The sequence below is a fragment of the Thamnophis sirtalis genome, unplaced genomic scaffold, assembly GCF_051295495.1.
Source record: "Thamnophis sirtalis isolate CommonGarterSnake01/CBP01778 unplaced genomic scaffold, rThaSir2_p1.2 scaffold_4, whole genome shotgun sequence".
Taxonomy (NCBI): Eukaryota; Metazoa; Chordata; class Lepidosauria; order Squamata; family Natricidae; genus Thamnophis; species Thamnophis sirtalis.
Window position 1 is genome coordinate 85,122,348 of NW_028261384.1, and position 23,669 is coordinate 85,146,016.

At 43.8% G+C, this 23,669-nt stretch overlaps 1 pseudogene across 1 annotated transcript in view; it reads left to right on the forward strand.

Moving 5' to 3' along the window:
* Positions 1-713: 713 nt before the first annotated feature.
* LOC106544554 (pleckstrin homology domain-containing family M member 1-like) overlaps positions 714-23,669 on the forward strand; it is a 32,063-nt pseudogene continuing 9,107 nt past the window's right edge. Inside the window, exons 1-8 of the transcript XR_015696521.1 lie at positions 714-764; positions 4,122-4,160; positions 6,714-6,955; positions 11,634-12,278; positions 13,290-13,699; positions 15,477-15,606; positions 16,381-16,574; positions 17,489-17,552. The product of XR_015696521.1 is annotated as a pleckstrin homology domain-containing family M member 1-like (transcript). The remainder of the gene's footprint in view (positions 765-4,121; positions 4,161-6,713; positions 6,956-11,633; positions 12,279-13,289; positions 13,700-15,476; positions 15,607-16,380; positions 16,575-17,488; positions 17,553-23,669) is intronic.

Here is a 23,669-nt window from a genome sequence, read left to right on the forward strand (position 1 = left end):
CCTTTTCATAATTTTTCCCGTGTCCTGGGCCGTTCTCAAAAGACCCCGCTTTATTTTGGCGCTCGCTCCCCCGCCCATCAGCTGCCGCTAGCTCGCTCGTTCCATTCCCCCATCTATTCTACACTAAAAATCTAAGCCAGCCCAGCCTGCCGCTCACTGATTGGCCTGGACCCCAGCCAATCAGTGAGCTGGCTGGGATGGAAAACTTTAAGCACGCCGCGTGCTTAAAGTTTTCCATCCCAGCCAGCTCACTGATTGGCTGGAGTCCACTTAAGCATGCCGCGCGACTCACAAGTCTCCATTTCATTTCGCCTTCGCCGTTTGCTTTTGCTGCTTCACTGGTGAGTAACCGGTGGGAATCAGGAGGCTTCACCACTTCAGGTGGGCGGCGGTGGCCTTTATCAAGGGAAGGCCTTCCCTTGCAAAGGCCTTCCCTAGGGAGGCCGCGGGCTGGCAGTAGCCGCTGCGGTCTGGCTTTCCCCCCGCCCCGCCTCCTCCACTAGCCTTTGTCTCTCCACAATAGGGCGGCTGGGGGGAGGAGACGGCCCTCCTCTCCTTCTCCCCCTTTGCAGAGTTAGGCGGGCATGCCGACGCTTCCCAGGTCGCGCCCGTCCCCTCTCAAAAGGATTCGGCTCGGCCACCACTTCCTCCTCTTCTTCTTCCTCCTCCTCCTCCTCCCTGTCCAAGCGCCAACACCACAGCCGTTTGCCATCATGACAGACCGGTCCACCTTCGACACCAAGGTGACCACTATCTGTGACCTGGTTCGTGATGGAAGGAGGCAGGAAAGCGCGGGGCACCGGAGAGCTCACCCAGCTGCTCAACTCGCTCTGCATGGCCATCAAAGCCATCTCCACTGCCGTGCACAAGGCGGGCATTGCCAACCTGTAAGTTTGCCCAAGGTCTCTGGCTGGCAAAACCAACAGCGATGAATTCCCTCCCCTCCCCACATCTTCTCCCGGGTTTCTCTCTCAGGGTAGGGAGGCCGCGGGCTGGCAGTAGCCGCCACGGGCTGGCTTCCCGCCCCACCCCGCCTTCTCCACTAGCCTTTGTCCCTTCACAGTCCAGCAGCAGCAGAGATGGGTGGGGGGGGGGGGAAATAGAATAACACTCTTTCTTCTTCCCTTACCTCTCCTCCACACTTCTTCTTCCTCTCCTACTTTCTCTCCTTCTCTTTCTCTCTCTTCTACTCTCTCCTTTCCTTTCCTTCATCCCTCAATTCTCTACTTCCTTCCTCCCCTCCTTCCTTTCTTCTTCCCTTCCTTTCTTTTTCTATTGTTTTATAGGACAGGTGTCTTTTTCAGATCCCAGTTCATGTTTTCTTGGGGATGGTATTTCCACACACCCAACTTTGTTTCATATCCTTTCCTTTTTTCTTTAGGGTTCTAATCTACAGTCTATTTTCCAGCTATCATCCTGATTTGAATTCACAAATCTTGGCCCCCTTGTTTTACTCATAATTATTATTTTTGAGTGTTATTCTATTTTTTCATTTTATTCCTTTGTTCCATCCAACTATATACCAATTATCCATATCCAATAAAATTCTAATTCTTCTTTTCCCTGTATTTCTTTCGTTAATTTATCCATTTCGGCACAGTCCATAATTTTTCTTATTATTTCATCTTCATTTAGGTTTAGTTTATTTTTCCACTTCTGGGCGAAAGCGATCCTTGCTGCTGTAAGTATACGTAATATTAGATATTGTATTTCTTTTTTGTATTTTGTCAGTATAATTCCTAATAGAAAGAGTTCAGGTTTCCAATCTAATTTAACCTTTGTTATTTCTTCCAACCAATTTTTGATCCTTTTCCAGAATTTTTTTGCCTCTTCACAAGTCCACCATAAATGATAATATGTGCCATGTATTGAATCACATTTCCAGCAATTTAGCGAGGTATTTGTTGAAATTTTGGCCAATCTTGACGGTGCTAGATGCCATCTATAATAAAGCATTTTGTACTGGTTTTCCTTGTATGGAATTGATAGTGTCATTCTTAAATTTATTCCCCAAAATTTTTCCCATTTGTCTAGTTCAATGTTATAGCCAAAGTTCTGTGCCCATTTTATCATTGGTTCTTTTACAATTTCCTCTTCCATTTGATACTTCAAGAGGAATTTGTATATTTTCCCTATCATCTTTCTGTCCGGACTTTGAATAATTTTATCCAATTTGTGTGGTTCTGTTTCAATACCATATATTTTAGTGTCTTTATTGTATTTAGTTTTAATTTGGAGGTAGGTTAGCCAATCAACTTTCATATTCTGATCTGCCAATTCTTCAATTGTTTTTAAATTTCCTTGTCTGTCAATTAGATCTTTGTATCTTAGAATTTTGTTCCAATCTGTAAAATTTGGGTGTGTCGTTCTTTCTGTTGGTGATAGCCAATTTGGGATTTTCACACAGTGGATTTTTTTTTATTTTGAGCCATTGTTGCAGTAAAGTTCTTCTAATTAATGATTTTGAAAGTATTTGTGCGTTTTATGTTTGTCATTCCATAAGCAATTATGCCAGCCTTCCTGCAGGTCATGGCCTTCTAAGATCAGAATTCGTATTATATTTGTAAATTGTGGTTATGTTGAAATAAAAAAAATTACAATACTATTTTTGCGTTGTATGAAAATTTTTGTTGCTCCGTATAAAATTTTTAATCAAGCCCCCCCCCCCCCCCCGGTCAAAGGTGTCCCTCTTTACCAATCTGAAAATCTGGTCACCTTAATTATTACTGGAGATGCCAAGTATTGAACTTCGCTTTCTGTTTGCAAGGTAGCATTCTACCACTGGACTATAGCCCAATTTTTCCCACAATGCTGGAAAATCAACCTATCATCAATGCTGCTGGGAATATATTTTAGGAATCTTAAAAGCCCATCCAGTGAGTCACCCAGGAATATATTTTAATTTGGACTTGTGAGGTTCCAAAAATGTGATCACTATACTACATTGTGTTTTTGTTGTCCATGGAAGGAAATCTAATCTGTGCAAATATGAAGAGGCAAATTTTCTCTCCATCAATAGGATGTCAGAGTTTAAAAGAAATTTAAAGTGTGGTTGCTGTGCTCAGCTTTTAATACTGCAGTGTTCAGAGTTCAGGAAGTCTTGTGACAAGATCAGCCTTAAGATCAGAGGCTTATTGTCTCCATTCTACCCCTATTCCACAGGCCAATGCAGCTTTTGTCCTTGGTCTCCTGAGCCTCTGTGACCCTATTCAGACAACTCATCCATCTCAATGAAATACGTGGTGTTCGAGTACCAATGGTATTAGTTTGTGTATTGCTTTATGAAGGAAAGGAGTTGTAACATCCTGGGGCTCTAGCTGTAGCTACTGGTAAGTGGGCTTCAGAAGAAATGAAATAAAGGAATAGAAAGAAGAAAGGGAGTTGTAATGTAATAAGAAATTTAACACTTTGCTAAGCATTGTGGAGAATCAAGTTCCCAGGAATTTTGGAGAATTCATTGGAAGTATGTTTACACATATCCAAATCTAGGCCAGTAGGGACATTTGGTGTGGTGAAACAATTTTATTATTGGTTGGATTGTGGGATAAACTATATAAGGCAGTGGACATTTACTTGAGTCACCTAGAACTCTTGCTTCATAAATGTGTTTCTTTGGCTAACTTATGTTCTGCTTATAATGTTGTGACACCTGCATGTTTTAGGCCAGTTTCTTTTATTCTTCTTAAGGGAAAGAGGAATTGTTACTGACCATTAAAAGCTTTATTAAGACGAACCAAAAGGTTCTCTAATTGAGTGGTCAATAATAAGCCAGGTTTTTAGTCATTACCGTCATGGAAAATATTTCTTTTTACATTCTTCACAAATAAAGACGCTTCTGTCACAACTCAGCAAATCTAAATCATAGGGATCACGAGGAAGGAACATTGCTGGAAGGACAGTTGGAAAGATCTTGCCAACTGTTCTCTCCCCATCCCTACTCAAATGTATATTCATTCACCAATATCTACTTTTGGGTAAATAAGTAGAAAAGTGGCACATAGCCCAGACTATTTATCAGTAATTATGCTTTGCTTATGTAGGGCTCTGGTAAAAATTCCACTCTGTTTTTATTTTTCCCCAGGTTATCATGTGATGTCGGAGTGAGACAGAAGCAAAGATAGACAACTAGGAATGGCTGTCGAGCACAGGAAATTACCCAGGTGAGTACAGATTCCTGAACTAATATCTGGAAATAAGGCTGTTTTGGATGTAAGGACATGTCCAGTTGGTGAGGAAATTCATCAGATTAAATAGCTGAGTTTAACATAGAAATGGCATAAGTTGCCATAGAGGTAATTTTTAACGTACAACCATTTGTTAAGTGAACATTCAAAGTTACAATAATACTGAAAATGTGACTAATGAATAGTTTTCACACATTGTAGCATCCCCGTGGTCACATGATCAAGATTTGGGCGCTTGGCCACTGGCATGTCCTTATGATAGTTGCACTGTTCTGGGGTCATGTGATCACTTTAACCTTCCCAACTGGCTTCTGACAAGCAAAATCATGGAGGAAGCCAGATTCACTTAAAATCCACAGTGATTCACTGAACAACTATGGCAAAAAAGATTGTAAAAGGTAGTTCAACTCACTTAATTACTATATTGCTTAGCAACAGAAAGTGTGGGTTCAATTGTGGCCGTAAGTCGAAAAGGTTGCTATTTCTGTCAATTATACATAATTCAATTTTAAAGATCTGCTCTGGGATTTGGTCTGGACACAGCACATGGGGTCGCCTTCCAGTTTTCAAAGCAAAGCTCAACATTATTGGCAGTTATTAATACCAATTGGTACTAATTGGTATTGCTAATTGGTAATTATTCTCTAATTTTCTCATGTTCCAATTAATACCTTCATTTATTTTCTTCTAAAATCCGTCTTTATCATCTAAACCACCTTTTTTTACAACACTATTATTAGAGGTCATTGTTGCTATCTGAGCTTCTTTTCTTCTTTTTTTTGCATGTTTATTTTTTATTTTTTATTACATAGACAACAATGGGAAAAGGAGAAGAAAAAAAAGGGGGGGAAACCCCATCATCACATACAATATGTCATTTGATCACAGGTGCATCCCTACTACGTTTATACATCCCATATCTCTCTGTTGTATATTTAATAAACACCACAATAAGCTAGGGTTTTAAAAAAGGGGGGGAGGGGGAAGCCAAAAAGGACAAAAAGGACAAAAAAGTCCAAAAAAGAAGGGGAAAAAAAAGAAAGAAAGAAACCATCATCACATGCAGCATGTCATTTGGTTACAGTTGTTTTAACATCTGCATCTTCAAATAATAATAAAGGTTAAGAACTTACTATAATGATATTTCGCTGCTGATAAAGCAATTCTAATGGGGGAACAAATGAAAACTGGTATATATAGGCAGCGACGCCTTGTTGAAAAATGAAGGAATAAGATCTCTGTTTTAAGGTATGAAATGCAAGGACAATAATGAATAGAAGTATACTTTCTGGGGGAAAATAATGCTAATGTTAACTGAATATATATTGTAGAATGAAAATGAGGCCTTTAGTTATATTAGATGAAATATCTGAGCTTCTTTTCTTGCAGATGTTTCATTACCCAAACCAGGCAACTTCATCAGTGCTAGTAAGGAGTGGGGCTTGTTCTCAGTTTATATTTCTGGTGGCTTATCCGGTCACTGTCTGTGGGCGAGGTCTTAGAGGTTCTTTTGTTGAGCTCTTTACCATTGACTTGTTTGCAGTTCCTTGATTGAAGTATTGTTTACCCGATGGTTAATCTTGGAGTTATCAGGGTGCTGATTGCCCGGTGGGGAGGCGTTCTGGTCTTTTTGTTCCTTTTTTGACCTGTTGATTGCATAGTATATAGATTTTGTTTATGTCTATGTGCCTGTTAATGGCTAATTTGTCAGACTGCAAGATTTCTAAAAATTCCCTGGCATTTTTGGACTTGGCTTGGTCTAAGATGGTCACAGTTTTCCACCCACACCAACCAAGTGTTCCACTACCAAAGCAACAACCTAATCTCCCCCACAAGAGAAGCGAGTAAGATGGGAAAAGGGAACAAAGGGACTATTATGTTAATGGCTTCAACATTATAACAGAGGAAAATGAGGAAAATTAGGCACGGTTACAAAATTTATCTCTCCCTCCCCCCTTTCCCTCCCATTTCTTACCTGTTAATAAAAACAACTGGTTTTCCAATAGCAGAAAATGTATGAATTGTACTGGAGCATTAGAAAGAAACGGAAGCTGGTTAAAACACGTTGCTCAATGTGGTATTTTAAAAGTCAGCTCCAAGTGAAACATTTTGCATAACTTGAAAGAGTAGATATTGGAAATTGTGCTTTAAGTCTGCATCACGCTTAAGAAAATAAAAGCCAGGGATACTGGCTCTTATTGAAATGTCTTTAATCAACTTCCTGTCTTCTGCTTCAAGAGATAATTCATACTATAATGATTTTTTAAAGTATTTTTATTATCTGAGACCAAAATATTGAATGTTTCCAATCCATGCTGCATCAACATTAAAGGAAATGATCCATTTCAAACAATATACTTCATATACTTTCTATTTTTTAGCCTCTTTCTTGAACTACATTGCTCAGACCGTACTATTATAGTCACCCATTGAGATTTGCCAGTGCTTGCATAGTATTAATAGTAATTGGGAAGTGGGAAGGTTTATTTAATCTTGGTGCAACCTAATCCTGTATTTATGTTACTTTAGTTGATCAAGAAGCAGCTGGTGAACTCCATCAAAGCCCTGCAGAAGCATTATGTGACCTCTGATGCTCTTGTAACAAGTGATGATGAAGATGCTAATACTCTTTGTTGTGTATTGGAGGCTGTGTTTGTGCATGGTTTGAACACTAAGCACATCAAAGCAGAGGTTGGAGCAAAAGGGAAAAAACATGGAGGGCGACTTCCTCAGCCAGTGTTTTGGACTCTGCTAAAATCTATTACTCACAGGTGAGACTGAGAAATGATGCAATTTTGATTTGGGAAGTAACAGTAGCCAGTAGCCGAGTCGCCACAACTAGTGGGTGTGGCTTGGTGGGCATGGCCAGCTCTGCACCAATCACTGGGTGGGTGCAGCTGACTCGGGATGGCTGGGTCAGGACGGAACAAATCACACACTGGCTTGTGGAGACAATTTGGTGTCCCACAAGATCCTCGGTTCCTCAAGGTGCTGGCAGCCAAACACATGTTCACGCACACACACATACCATTCCAAGTTTGAAGATTTTTATCCACAGAAGAAGAACCCTTCTCACCAAGCCCACACATGATCCATACTTTGTAAGTCAGATATGGATAAAAATCTCCAAGCTTGGAATAGTGGGTGTATGTGCATGCACACATGTCCGTGTATGAGCACAACATGCCAAAGGAGACATTCTTCTCCCAAACCCAGACAGTATTGGCATTTCCCTGTCCAGTGCCCCCTCCCAGCAAAGCAGGAGACAAAGGCTGCTGCTGCTGTATATGGAAGCACAAGGAGAAAGTTTGCAAGAAACAGTTTCCTCCGAGTCCAACTGATAGATCTCTGGAGAGCAAAGGAGGAGGCAGGGGAGCAGTGCATGAAGGAGGCTGGCTGTTCTCGAAAGGGAATCCCCATTTCCAATCACAGATAAAAATGCCGGCTTGTTGAGGCAGCCTTCCCTCATGCAGCTCCCCATCCACCAGGGATGAGTTTCTGCCAGCATTAGTGCCTCAAATATTTTGTGAGAGCTATGTGTGCATGTGCATTTGCAAATAAAAAGGTCTGCATATGCGCAAAACCTTAAAAAATGGAGAGGAAATTAATTTTTTCACTGAAAATTGTTCTGCTTGTGCGTAAAACTGGAAAACAAGATGGCCGCCCCATAGGAGAACCGATTCGGAAGCATGGCAGGCATGGGGTGCTGCCGGTTCCAGCAACCTAGGCCGCCACATTACTAGGGCAGAGGTAGGAACCCACCTCTGCCCTCCACCCTTTCCTCCTCCTCTCCAGAAGACTGTCAAGGCAGAAATTGGATTCAGAGGAAACTGCTTCCTGCCAACTTTCTCCTCCATGATTCCACACATAGCAGTGTTGTTCTCTGCCTCCTCTGGGAGGCCTGGCAAGGTTGGAAGAGGGGATCCTGAGGTTTCCAGTGGAGAAAGGCGAGACTACAGTGAGCACCAAGCCTAGTCTACCAGAGGAGCCTCACTGCCCTTCTCTGGCCACGCAGAAGACCCCGGACGGTGGTACAGGCTGCCCAGAGCTCTGGGCAGCGGAGGGCAGTCCAGTCCTCAAGCTCCAGGGCACTGGGACCCTGCAGTCCAGCCCAGCCCTGCTTTCCTAAGGGGGCTCCCAGCTGTGCTTACCTCCTCCTCAAAACTGCTGCTGCTGTGCTCACTCTCCTTGGCCAGGTTGCTCATGATGGGTGCAGGAGGGCAGAGTAGGTGGGTCAGGGGGAGGCCCACATTCTCACCACACAAGGAGACCCGGCTTTGTAAAGCAAAGCATCCTCAGTGATAGGATGGAAGACCACCAGGAGAGGCCAGGAGGAGGGAGCAAGGGGATGGCAAAAAAAGGGCAGCAGGACTATTGGTGGCCAAATGCTAAGGCAGGACTTCCCTCTGTCTCATTCCAATATCTATCTCTCCCTCCCTCCCTCCCTCCCTCCCTCCCTTCCTTCCTTCCTTCCTTCCTTCCTTCCACTTTCATCTTCTCTTCCTTATTCTTCCCTCTCCTTTTCTTCCTCCCCTGCCTCCCTCCTTCTCATTCCCATGTCCTTTCTTCTTTTATCCCCTTATCTCCTTCCTTCCTCCCCCTTTTCTCTTTCTCTCCTTCCTTCCTTCCTTCCTTCCTTCCTTCCTCCCTCCCTCCCTCCCTCCCTCCCTCCCTCCCTCCCTCCCTCCCTCCCTCCCTTCCTTCCTTCCTTCCTTCCTTCCTTCCTTCCTTCCTGGCAGTCAACCTTACTTATGACAGTTGATAAAAGTTCACAGATTGAGTTTATAGTTTGAGCTGTAAGCAAACATTGTCTAGAGAGTAAATCTCACATTTTCCCCCTTTAAATTTATTACATCTCCCTCATGTGCAAGGAAGGCTGCTGCTGAGTTCCAAGGAGGGGAAACATTTTCTGAGAGGGAGGAGAACAGTTCTACATGCTGTTTGCTTTCAAGTTCGGTTTGTAGGTCCCATTCCAGTGACTCACATAAATTAAATTTATTTCATAAGGCGACCGCAGATGAGTTACTTGCTGGAAGAGACTGTTTGCAGTATAATCTTCCATTTTCTGCTTCAATGGCTTGGATGGACTCTCTGCTGCAGAGTGCTGTCTCTTTCTTCTTTTCCCCCTTCTTAAAAATCCTGGGTTGTAGTATTGTTAAAATGTTTCTAAAACACATGGTAGCCACACTCCATGTGCTTTTGTAACAGTCCAGTATAGATTAAAACTCAGTTAAAAATATAAAAATACATGTATGTATGTATGTATATACCGTGTTTCCCTGAAAATAAGATACGGTCTTATTTTCTTTTGACCCACAAAATATGACTTGGGCCTTATTATCAGGGGGGGCTTATTGTTTTGGGGTTGCTGGGCGGTTGCTCTCTTGTGAGCGGGCTCCCAAAAAGCTGGGCACAGCCTCGGGCGAACGGCTGGGTTGCGCAATTTCAGCAGCGCAATACAGCAGCCATGAAGCGACCACACTCACGAGCAGCCACCCGGCAAACCCCCTTTCCAGCCGGGCACAGTGCCATTCACTGACCTAGGGGGTATCACCAAGCCACGTGAGTGGCTCTTCGCCACCCTCCAGCTCCCGCGGCTTGGCACCTTCAAAATGCCAGTGAATGGCGCTCTGCAAGGCTGGAGAGGGGGGTTGCATGAGCGGCTGTTTTGCTCCCACTTCTGCGCCTCCCAACTTCACGATACCCTGGCCCAGCTCTCCCTGCAGAACCACAGCTCCTCTGCTGTTACTGCCGCCATCCCAAAGCTCTTTTGGCGGCTTCCAAACCAAGTCTTCCAGAAGTGGCTGCTCTGGGCATACGCTCTATGGTTGTACGCTCTGGGAGTATGCTCTGCCGGCATCCAGTCCATAACCATAGAGCGTACACCCAGAGCGGCCACTGAGATTTAGTTTGGAGTCTGCCAAAAAAGCCATGCTGGGATGGCGGCGGCAGCGGAGGTGCCCTGACTCTGCAGGGAAAGCTGGGCCAGAGCATCGTGAGTCTGAGAGGCGCACGAGCGGGAGCCTCCAGCCATGCAGAGCGCCATTCATTGGCTTTTCAAAGGAGCCAAGCAGGCAGCGGCAAACAGGCACTCACGCAGCTTGGCTATACCCCTAGGTCAGTGAATGGCGCTGTGCCCAGCTGGAAAGGGGGTTTGCTGGGTGGCTGCTGGTGAGCGTGGTTGCTTCATGGCTGCTGTGTTGTGCTGCTGCGACAGCGCAACACAGCCGTTCACCTCTAAGGCTTTGCCCAGTTCTTTGGGAGCCCGCTCGCAAGAGAGTAGCTGCCCGGCAACCCCCCTCTCCAGCTGGGCACAGCACCGCTCACCAACCTAGCAGTATCCCAAAGGCATCAAACACACGAGCTCCTTTGCCCCCCTCCGGTTCCCGTGGCTTGACACTTTCAGGATACTGCTAGGTTGGTGAGCAGCACTCTGCCTGGCTGGAGGGGGGGGGGATTGTCCAGGGGGCTTATTTTTGCGGGAGGGCTTATATTTTTGCCCACTAAAAAATGTGGCATGGCCTTATTTTCAGGACATGTCATTACTTTTGGAAGAGTTTTTTACAGCCGTTGCTGCCTGTTCTCCATCTTAGTTCCTCCGTCTTTCCTTCTTTTCTCCCTCCCTACTCCCCTCACAGGAAAGGAAAGCATTCACATACCATTTGCATTTCTGTGTGCAGGAAAACTTTTCCATAAGCTTCTAAGTGAGTTTGGCAGCGCAGCCAGGGCCCATGTTGCCAATAGATGTGGCTTTTCCCTGCAGGGGCAGTCCCAGTGAAAGGGAAGCTTTGTGGACTGTGAGGTCAGGTTGGCGCAGACCAAGGAGGCAGCGGAGATGCCGTTGCTTGATGCAACACTGCTGGGGCTCTATGTGCTGCTATACTATAACTTTGTGGCAGCCATCTGGGCAGGAACAGGATCAGCCTTAGATCTGGCCCATGGAGACATGCACCCAGGGATGGATCGGGGTCAAGGTGGCAAGGTCCGGCCCCTCGCTGTCTCCAGGGTGGCCCCTCTGGCCAGATCTAACTACATCAAGGGCTGGATTTGGCCCGCAGGCCTTGTGTTTGACATGTCTGCCCTAGTTCTTTCCAACTTAGCCATTCGAAAGCATGCAAATGTGAGTAGATAACTAGGTACCACTTCAGTGGGAAGAAAAATGCTCCATGACATCATGCTGGCCATAAGATGACAGAAATGTCTTTAGGAAGCACTGGCTCCATAGCTGTTCAAATGGAAGATAAGCTCTGCCCACTATTGTTGGCAACCGTTAGTAGAGTAAAAGCCACAGGGACTCCTTTACCGTTTTACCTCTTGATGTTTTCATCAGACAATAATGCATCCAACCCAACTTGTACGACTGTCCAAAACTGCTTTCTCTTGTTTTTGGGAGCTGTCCTTTTAATGGATGTTGTATTTCCCCCTCCCTGGATGTTTCTTCTTTTTCAGAAACATAATTTCTGAACTGGAAAACTTGGTCTTCATCAATACAGATGTGGGGCGTTGCCGTGCGTGGTTGAGGCTGGCTCTGAATGATGGCCTGATGGAGTGTTACCTAAAACTCTTGCTTCATGAAAAGTCTCAACTCTCTGAATATTACCATTCACCTGCTCTGCTTCTGGATCCCGAGGAGGTTGAATTTCTCCTCAGCTATTTGCAGGGCTTGTCTTCTTTGGCTTTTGACCTCTCCTATAAGTCAGCAGTATTGAACGAGTGGACCATCACACCTTTATCCTTGTCAGGCCTTTGTCCTGCCTGGGAACTGTTGGATCCTCTTGTGGGGCTGGAATCTCAAAGAAAGGAGACACTTGGTTTTCTCTCACAATCTTCTGGCTCTGATGAAATTGAAGCTCACCCAGCCATCCTGCCTGTCCCGAAAAGTCAACAGGCAGATAAACTCACAGCTTCCAACTTGAGCATCAGCACAACTGGTTCCTCACAGCTCTCTTCCAGCCTTGATTCTGACATTCTTCTCCCAGCCAATCTTACCAGCACTACCAGCCCAGCTAGGGAGAAAGAGCCCATCTCCAATGACTCTGAATTTGACATGACAGCAGCAACAGCAGACTTGGACCAGAACCAGGACCTCCAAGAGTGAGTATGACAGCAAAAATGATATATCACATAATATCCTAAGTCTGCGAAAATTAAAGCAGAACTTTAGTGGGATTCAGCCTAATACTAAAATAACAATTCCTGAATTCTTAATAATATGGTTGCATATCAATATGGGAAGTGGATATGGGAAACCCGCATATCTTTTCTGTCCTTTTTCTAAACCTCAGATAGAGGCTTGCGTCTCCTATCATTGGTCCTGTTTGTTCATTTTACTTTAACCACACAATGGTTAAAGTACTCCCTTGGTTAAACAATCTTTCCATTTCATTCACGACAACTGTTCTGATTTTCTTTTAGCATTTATGTTACATCACAGCAGCATAATCAGTAGTTCATAGGTTTTTTTATAGTTAGTATGTTGCATTATCTACAAACAAACATTGAAAATGTTTATATGCTAGTAAGAGTTTATCAATTATAGGTTTGACAGTGGCACCATTTTCAGCATTTGAGAAAGCTGTAGTCTTGTCTGGATGATTCACTCAGTAAATCCACAACTAAGGAGCAATTTGAACACATGGCCAAATTCCTATCTATTTTGTCTGCACTAGAATATTCACTCTCAAAATACTGTGCATGCTGGATATTTAACTTGCCGATTCTAATTCTTTAGATCAGGGGTGTCAAACTGGTGCCCCACCAGCCGGTTGCGTCACATGCAGGCCACACCCACCCCAGCTACTGAAAGGGGGGAAATGTTGTGATACATGACATGATGTCAACATGACTCCGCTAGTTTGACACCCGTGCTTTAGACCAACTTAACACATAGTATAGACTGCATCAATTTTATTCATGTATTTAAACAGTTTATTTTGATGCTTGAAAGAGCAAATTAATAGTTATTGAATGCATTGAATTATATGTGACTAAACTTCAGTCATCGTTGATACCTTATTTGTGGAATGCGTGTGGCAAATTGAGAGATAGAATACTGGAGATGACCTCTCTCTTGCAAATGTTTTAAATGTTTCTATTTCTTTCCAGAGTGTTAGCAGAATTTACCAGGACACAGAGAAAGCTGGAATCTGTAGGAGTTCATGAAGCAAACATTGTCTCTCGGTCTTCCCCACCAGAGTGCCCCGGCCCTGCCACCAGTTTCTGCACTGCGCACCTTCCTCATACTGTAATGGCAGAAGCTTCTGTTGACATCATGCTACCTGCATTAATGACAAATTCACAGCTTCCCAATTTACCTAAGAGTGGAGAATCTGTTAGTCCAACAGACCTCGATGCTAGCCACAATAATTGTGACCAAAGAACCTGTGGATGTGGCCCAAATTCATTGCAACATCAAGGGAGGAACTAAAACCTGGGCCAGTGAAGTCAATGGTTGTGACGGAAGCCTTCCAGGAACAGACCAGCTTCTTTCACCAGTCTCACCAGTGGTCTCCCCTGTAAGAATTGCTAGTTTTGTTCTGTGGGGCTTTTGTTTGTTTGATATCTCTGGCATGCCAAATAGACATTAATTTTCAGTAGCTGCCAAAAGCATTATTATTATTATTTTTAAAATGATTTTTCTGAATCTCCCTGACGCAGCCCTTTGGACGTTGAGTCAATTGTTTATCATGGGATATTAACTCTTTGTTTGGGGACTTGAGAACATCATTGTATCTCACTACATTTTTAATGAACTATCATTAGAAAACACTAACAGGTTACTAAATTCACACAAATCCAAGATGAAAAAAATGATATGGAAACGGCAAACAAATCTATTTAAATACAAATAGATACTTACTATACCTGTACAGATTTATCATACATGTAAAGTATTACCATATTTTTATTAGCACTTTTTTATAAAATTGAGAAATGGTAAATCTGTCACAATCACATGCTAGGGGCCTCACAATGAACGAATGATGTTGATTCCGGAAATGCTTTTCCTGCAGCTGCACTGAAACTTCCTGTCCTTGGCTTCATTTCCTCCTAGCTCCAGTGCCTTATTCCTGGCTTTGAGCCAGTCTGTATGTCATATTTATTAGGAAATGATGTCATCTTTCCCAGATCACTTTTTCCAGATATCACCCATCTATTCTGCTGACATCCAGAAGAAAAACTGTGGAATACCTTTGTAATACAGTGTCTAATATTTTCCCAGGCAATCCCAAATTTCTGAAATAATTATTCCTGATGATACGGAAAAAAAAATCAAATTTCAGTTGTTGCGTGACAGGCAGGTCTTATGAACAAATGCAGTTTGTGAAGTCATATTTGGATATTGTTCTCTAGTTCATAATCTTCATCATCATCTCTAAGTAGACCGTAGATTAATCTACTTGGTGACAACTACCCTTTTCTCTGTTTGAATGAATGAATGAATAACACATTTGGCTTTTAGTTTTTCATTGCTTACGTTCAACTACTCTTGTATCTGTAATTATTTAACAAATATCCAGTTTTTGCAATTTGGATAACTGGGAAATGTCCAAGAATCCTTCAGTATAGCGCTCAGTCTCGAGATGAGATAATGCCTATGAGTCTCTTGCAAGAAAGTGCAGGAACTTTTATTAACCAGAAAATATTGGGATCCATTTTATTCCTAAGATAATTTTGTGAACAAGAAAAAAATTAAGGGTTACACCTTTAGTAGTAAATCTGATAATACAACTAAATAATGGACAAGAGGCTACACTTTTATGAAAGATAAGGCTAAATATCCTCATTTCTGAAGCATATCTTTCTTTTCAGTCACAGAGGAAAGTACGTTATTATATTTCTAGCCACTAAAATCAGAACAACAAATAGTTCTGTTCCAAAGATAGTTTTGGCCTTGGGTTTTCTTTCGACTAAAAATAAAAAAGTAACACAGGAAAAAGGAGGGTTCTTTCTTGATATGTATTGAGCAGTAGATAAAAATATATCGTTCTCTAATAAAGGCAGGAGGTCTGTGTGTGAGTGTGTTTATATACGTATTATACACCCAGGCACCTCATACTTCAGAAGCACAGATCTCGAGATTAAGGCTGAGCAATAGCTGAGCCTTGGTTCAGCTCTAATATCTTCCTCTTACTATAGGCAATGGCCTAGTCAGCAAATGAATTACTGAAAACTGACTTCTCTGGAGACAGCAGCTGCGGAATAGGCTGTCTTAAATACAGAAGCTTCTCCAATAGCCAAGAGTCAGATTCCGGCAATTTAAGATGATCTTACATTTTCTTTCCTTTCCAGGCTGCTCTTCTTTATGAAGCCTAAGTTGTGTTCATTCACCGGCCTCTATTACTGTGACAATTGCCACCAAGATGAAGAGTCTGTGATACCTTCACGTCTAATTCATAACTGGGATCTTTCCAGATATCCGGTATGCCCTGTTATGGTGGGAGGGGGGTATATAAGCTCGGTAATGTGAAATAGTTTCTCATGTCTCTTTTAAATCCCACCTGCACAACTATAGTCACAAAATGATTGTAGTTTTCATTATGAAAGAGAAAAGCTTGAGAGCATCTGTAAGGATCTCCTTCCTTTGTGCCCTACCTGCATTGCAAGTTAGCGCAAATAAGTGCAGGTTTTAAAAAGCAGACGAGCAAAATGTGACCTCCCTCCCTCCCTCCCTCTGAGTGTTTCTCAACCTCAGCAAGTGGATTCCCCAGTGCTGGCTGGGAAATTTTGGGAACAAAAGTGCACACATTTTAAACTTGTTAACGTTGAGAAACGCTGATTTACCTCAAGGACCATAAAATGAGAAATCTATGAGTAAGGTAGCATTCTGATTAGGATTTTTCATTTTTTCAGCTGTTAGTTGTTGTTGTTTTTTTAATATCCTCTAATTATGGCCAAGCTCAGTAAAGAGAAAAAGTATATTTTTCTCAAGGCACAATCTCAGTTGTCAGAACACAATCTCTTTTCATTTTCTACCCTTTTATTATTATAAACTGTCTGGAGTGAGATGAGCAGGAAATCAATTAATCAAACAAACAAACAAACAAACCATCAGTTCAAATGATAAGAAGGTCCTTACTAGAATGTGAACCAGTATATATACCAATTATATACCAATATAATCTCTGCTGGGGCTATTTGATCAGTGCTGCAAGAGGCTTTTACAGGAACATTCTCATCTTGTTGTCTCTGTCAGATTGGTTGCCAGGCTCTGAAATTCCTAGCCAAAATTCAAAATCAACCCTTGATTGACCTGAAGCTGGTGAATGAAACCCTCTATGACCATGTAGAGCAAATGAAGCAGATCTATTAGAATCGTGAGCAGCTGAAGCTGCTGAGTGATTACCTTGTCCTTTGTCGCAGTGGCACCCTGAAGGAGATCAGTAAGAGGTGAGCCAGAGGCATTAGAGGGCCTTCTCCAAATCAGTATATTAATCTGAATTGACTCCAGCCTTCCGACACAAGAATAAGTAAGCATTCTGCTTCCAAATGATGCTGGCTATTAAGTCAGAGGTTGTATGTGGATCTGGATGCCTACTGCCACTTGCAGATGCCTTTTGCATCCCCTCCATAGACCCAGCTTCCTCCATAGAAGTTCTTTTATGTGCACATTCCCAAGTTTATTGCCATCCTCGTGACATATGGTTACTCAGCAGGAGCAGTGGAATACTTCTGTTTCAGTGTTGGCTGTTTTGGAGTAGCTATCTCTTTCTGTGTGAAAAGTAGTCTGGTCCTAAATTGATTCCAGAAGCATTGCAAGAGAAAAAATCAGAAGAGCAATATTGTTTCCATCTCTTCAAGTCAGGAGGATAGGGGCTTGTATTGGATGACACAGAAAACTTCTGGGGATGTTGTTGGGTCTGGTTTGCTAAATCCAAACCGGTGTAATTTGATATGTATACAGTGTGCATTCTCATTGTAGAAAAAATGTTGCTAGAAAATTAAAAGAAAAAATCCCAATGTATCAGTATCCAATTTGGCCCTGAGTACCATCGGCGTGTTTCTGGTGATCTCTGAAAAATGGATAGAGCAATGGTATATTTCTGAGATCAAGAAATATAGGCCAGGTAAAAAGTATCTTGTGATACAATAGCTTGATGCAGGTAAGGGTTGGGAAGAATGGCACACATTGAAAGAAGAATGAACAAAGAAGCCTAAGAGATCAGCTGATGTGCAGAAATGGAGCACGAGAAATGAAGCAAGAGTTCTTGTTGTCTCATCAGGGTTTTATTTTATGTTGTATAAAACGCTTGGGATGAAGTGGAGAACAAATGTTAATATACTAATGATGTTGTTCTTTGAAGGCTTGACCACCGGCACTATCTCCTGGAGTGTCCCCATAAATACAGTGTGGCTGACCTGAGGCAGGTAGGAGATCTGGAAAAAAGAAATGTTTCAATCTAGAAGCAGGTGGAAATTCAGTTCAAGAAAATAATACTCATTTCTTCACCCCCTAAGCTGGATCCCTCAAAATCACAGCCTAGCAACCTTCCATACAAATTATTTGATGCACCATGAGATGTTGCATCATTCAGTGCAGAGCAGGAAGCAAGAAGCTTTTGAGAGCTGGTCTGTGCGTGTACAGATGCAATCTTTTCCTGTCGTAACTTTGTCCTATCTGAAGAGTATAGCAAATAGAGACAGCTAAACTCTCCAAGAATTATCTGGCCCATTCGCTTCTGCTCACTAATTGTTTTTCCTAGTCCTTTGCAAAATGTTTGGTAATTGCATTGGATCTGCATCAGTGGTGGGATTCAAACATTTTTTTACTACTGGTTCTGTGGGCGTGGCTTGGTGGGCATGGCGAGGCTTGGTGGGTGTGGCAGTGGAACGATACTGTAAAATCTCTGTTTCCTCCCCACTCCAGGAGAAGGTTACTGCAAAATCCCCATTTCCTCCCGATCAGTTGGGACTCAGGAAGCAGAGAATAGATGGAGGTGGGGCCAGTCAGAGGTGGCATTTACCGGTTCTCCGAACTACTCAAAACTTCCGCTATCAGTTCTCCAGAACTGGTCCGAACCTGCTGGATACCAACTCTGATCTGCATGAAACAAACAAAATGTTAAAAAGTTATGATATTTATGTAGTTACTTACCAAGCACATCTAAATTGTATTAAAGTAACCAAAATATCCTTACAATCCGCAAGGCATATCATAAATTTTGAACATCCCTAATGTTTGGAAATTGAACGTTAAAAAATTTGACATGCCCTAATTTTTTGGATGTGGGATAACAACCCCTTGCAAGTCTTCCTGGGGTTTTTTTGCATGAAAAAGAGGCTTGGAAAATTTAGTTGTCCTTTTCATGGAAGACCCCAACTCCATGGACATTGTGCCTCTGGAGAGACGTATCAAGACCCTGAGGCTATCCCAACCTTTGAATCCCCTCCCTTACAACCTACCAGATCACCCCGAGAGCCCTGGCCATAGTGAGGCTGTGGGAAAGCACCGAACCTCCTTCTCTTCCACTGCGAGTTAGATCAACCCCTGGATCCAGGGGTTCCCCATCTCCCCCCCCACTGCCATTTGGCTCAGAGAGGTGATGCCAGAGCCGATAGGCCACTGCCACTGTCCAGATGGGCAAATTAATGAAGAATTGCACCCTGCCAAGTGTTTCCCAGAGGTTGCACTTTGCCCATCTTGCTGCACTTCCTTTGTTCCCTGCCTACACTGGATCTTCCTTCACCAGAGCCTGTGGAACTCCAAGAAGAAAAGGAGAACATGAGGGGATGGATCCCCCACGCCAAGTCCAACCCAGTCCATCAGGACACAGCTTGCCCAGGTGAAAAAGAAACCGCTGCTCTGCCAATTCTGTTTGTGGTAATTACGGGGATGAACTGAGGAAATCCATCTGGTGCCCGCGCAGAGAGGGAGAGCAGCACAGCCAGCCTTGAGGGGTTGGGATGGGCATGAAGCGCAATTTCTGAGGAACACCCACTACAGGGCTCAATGCATTGATTTGCCCATCTAGACAGTGATGGCAGCAGCACTTTATCATCTCTGGCATCACCTCTCTGAGCCAGATCACAGTGAAGAAAGGTGAGGGTCCCCCTGGACTCAACGATTGACCTGTCTCACAACAGAGGGAAAAAATGTTTGGTTCTTTCCCACAGCCTCGGCATGGCCAGGACTCACGGGTGATCTAGTAGTGCATGGGCAAGGATTCCAAGGCAGAGAGAACCCTTCGAGAATCCAGGGGCACTAAGGCTAGGACTTCCAGGAAAAGGAGAACTAAATTCCTTAAGCCTCTTTTCCATGCAATGAAACCAGGAAGGCTTGTCAGGTAGCAGCAAGGCATTGAGTTACCCCGTGAGGAAATGTCCCAAGGCGAGTTTCCTCTGCGAATGGTAACATGGCCACAGTGGGTTGTACTATTCTGACCTACTTACCTCCATTATCTTGGGTATCATTGCTAATATAACTTATTAACTGAATGCCCGTGCTCTGCTACAAAACTATGTGATTGGGCTTAATAAATCGACACAGCTTGAAAATTAATGAGTAGTTACCATCAACCTCTCCTCTCCCCTTCTCTCCCTCAGTCTGGCCCCACAGAAATCTCTCCTATCCCCACAGAAACCTCTCCTATCCTACCTCCTTCTCTCCCCCAGGCTTGTCCCACAGAAACCTCCTCTATCCTATTATCTTTTCTGCCTCAGCCTTGCCCCACAGAAACCTCCCCTGTCCTATCCTCTTCTTTCCCTCAGGCTTGCCCCACAGAAACCTCCCCTATCCTATCCCCTTCTCTCCCTCAGGCTTGCCCCACAGAAACCTCCTCTATCCTATTCCCTTCTTCCCTCAGGCCTGCCCCACAGAAACCTCTATCCTACATCCTTCTCTCGCTCAGGTTTCCCCCCAGAATCCTCCACTATCTTATCACCTTCTCTTCCTCAGGTTTTCCCCAAAGAAGCCCCATGTATCATATCCCCTTCTCTCCCACAGCCTGGCCCCACAGAAACCTCCCCTATCCCACCCCCTTCTCTACCTCAGCCTGGTCCCACAGAAACCTCTATCATATTCCTTTCTTTCCCTCAGCCTTGCCCCACATAAGCCCCACTTAACATTTTCTCTTCCTCAGTCTTGCACCACAGAAACCTCTCCTATCTTATCACCTTCTCTACCTCAGGTTTGCCCCACAGAAACCCCACATACCATATCCCCTTCTCTCCCTCAGGTTTGCCCCAAAGAAACCCCACTTATCACTGTCTCTCCCTCAGTTTTACCCCACAGAAGCCTCACTTTAACCTATCACCTTGTCTCCCTCAAGTTTGCCTACAGAAGCCCTACCTATCGTATCACCTTCTCTCCCTCAGGCTCCTCTCCAAACTCCTAGCCAGCAGGCCAAATGAGTCACACACTGGCCACACCCACCTCCATGTTTTCAGACTGGGAGGGGAGTAGAACATCTAACTCCTTAACATTAGAGCGTGTTAATAATAGTATATGAAATATGAATGCTCTGATGGTCATCCTTTGTTACCGAGCATCTAGACGCCAAGAGGAACATATGTGCCAAATTTCAAGTTTGTAGGCTTTATGGTTCTGGAGATTTCTTGATTACTGCGTGAGTGTTCTCACGTTTAGATAGATAGATAGATAGATAGATAGATAGATAGATAGATAGATAGATAGATAGATAGAGAGAGAGAGAGAGAGAGAGAGAGAGAGAGAGAGAGAGAGAAGCGGGGGGAGAGAGGGAGAGAGAGAGATATTTCTGCATCTGTTTCTTTTTTTTTGTAAAGTTTTTTTTTATTTTCAAAACAAAGACAACACATAAAATCTTCCTTTTTTACATACTGTAGAAAGTGTATCAGTTGATTACAAAAGACTTTCGTGCATCTCTTCCACAGTCATCAAGCATAATTCATATTTACTCAAGTATTTTAACTCAGATATTTATACATGTTACTGTCATCATACCTCCATTTTCATTTACTAGAGTTGTTTAAACGTCCTTCATCATAAAATATACCAAGATTTAATACATAACCACATACTGGCATTTCATTTACTATTTCTAAAATCCTCCAATGACACTAAATCCTTATGTCCTATTCTAGCGAAACATCTATTAATATTTAATAACAGAGTTTTCTATCCTTCTTTCCAAATCACTGTTTACAATTTACATCTCATTTCCTTATATTGCACCCATACATATATATACGTTATTATCCTTATCCCTCCTTTATTTGACTATATCCTGCATCATATCATTTTCCCCCTAGTAATCAAGACTTAACTGAATCTAACATTATTATTATTATACAATTGTATCACAGCGGCCAGTTGTTTCACCCAGATTTGGCATTGATTAATAGTCGGACCCCACCCAGGCAATGTTCCCTCTAATTTTTTTCAGTGTGAGCAGAAAAGTATAGTGTTTGAGCGGCACATTTTCATGCCTGAGCACCTGAATTTTTTTCACAGATGTCACGTAAGACAACAACAACATCAGTATTATTTGAAACTCAAAGTTATGTTTATTCAAGGTACCCGCTTAATTAAAAGTGTTATATAATATCAGTATCACTTAACAACGCTCCTGTTTAGCAACCAAAATGTTGGCTCAGAAAGTCTGGCATTTGAAGCACGCAAGTCTTAAAGCTGTCAAGTTACAAGACCCTCGCACCCCTAACCCTTTAGGGAAAAAAAACCCAGGGGTCTTCAAACCTGACAGCTTTAAGACTTGTGGACTTCAGTTCCCAGAATTCCTCCTCCAGTCATGTTGGCTCAGAAACTCTGGCATTGAAGCATGCAAGTCTTAAAGCTGTCAAGTTACAAGACCCTCGCACCCCTAACCCTTTAGGGAAAAAAAAACCAGGGGTCTTCAAACCTGACAGCTTTAAGACTTGTGGACTTCAACTCCCAGAATTCCTCCTCCAGTCACGTTGCGGCGACGTTTTCTGCGTGGATCTGCTCCATCTTCATTTTTTTTCACAGGGGGCAGGGCTGCCGCTGAAGATGCCAACGAGCCCCTGCCGCCATCAGAATAACTGCTGCTGCCTCCTCCTCCTCCTCCAACAGCACCACCACATTTGCTGCCGAGCGCTGCAGCTGTGGTGAAGCAGCCAAAGCTCCCGCTGGCGCCCCCGTCCATGGCAGCGGCGGTGGTGCCTCCCCCTCCGCTCGGAGCACCTCAGCTGGGCACTGGGTTACCCCTGCCGCCGCCTCCACCTCCGCCGTGCTTTTGAGAAGCCATGAGGCCTTTTTTCCCTGCTCCCGCCCCCACCGCTGCCTTCCTACTTGCTCCAACGGCCTCATGGCTCCTCAAAAGCATGGCAGAGGAGGAAGGGGGAGGGATAATGCGGGGGCCAGCTCAGGTGCTCCACGTGGAGGGAGAGGCACCACTGCCACAGGTGGGAATGCTGACAGGAGCTTTTGCGGCTTCACCTCAGCCACATATATTCTGGTAGCGGCGGGGGCTTTGGGGGTTCATTTCAGCTGCAGCGCCAGGCACAAGTGGCTAGGATTGGCTGCCCACAAAGGACCTCCCCGGGCTTGCTTTGCTGAAAAGGGGGCAACGACACTAGTTTGAGAGGCCGCGACCAGTACAAACTACCGTCAGTCTCTCCGTGCATCAAAACAAGTCTGGGGAGGTCCTTTGCGGGCGGCAAGTTCTAGCTGCCTACAAAAGACCTCAGACTTGTTTTGATGCACGGAGCGATTGATGGTAGTTTGCAGTTCCAGCCGTCTGCAAAGGACTTCCCCGCATTTGCTTTGCTGAACACGGAGCGACTGATGGTAATGAGCGGCGCAGCCGGCGCCTAGGAGATTCTAGGAGACCGGCTGTGCCGTGTAAGCTCCTGCCGCCATTCCCCCACCCCCGCGCTCGTGCTAACCCTAACCAAGACAGAAAATCTGAGGCCCCTAACTGCGTGGCAGTTAGAAACTGCTGTGTGGTGTTTTCTTGCCATGTGCGCAGCCGCGCACCTTAGAGGGAACAGTGCACACAGGGGCCTAGGACGTCGTAACGTTTTTTCGTAATATGCGTGCAGATCCAAGCAGTGCGGCTTTTTGCATTTGACTGGTGGTGATTTTGTCAATTTTTAACTGTTTTAAATGTAATTTAAAAGTGCTTTTGGAATAGCAACCAGTGTGCCGATTACCACTGGAATTACCACGGCTGGTTTGTGCCATAATCGTTGAACTTCGATTTTCAATTCCTGGCATTTCATGACTTTTTCATATTCCTTCCCTGCTATCACCTGGTATTGCAATGTCTATGATTGTAACCTTATTTTTCTCAACCAGTGTGATGTCTGGTGTATTATGCGCCAGTATTTTATCCGTTTGTATGCGAAAATCCCACAAGATCTTGACCATCTGATTTTCAGTGACTTTTTCAGGCTGATGTTCCCACCAGCTTGTTGCTGTTTTAATATTATAATTTATGCACAAATTTCAATGGATCATTTGTGCTACTGAATTGTGCCGCAATTTATAATCAGTCTGCGTGATTTTTTTACAGCAGCTGAGTATGT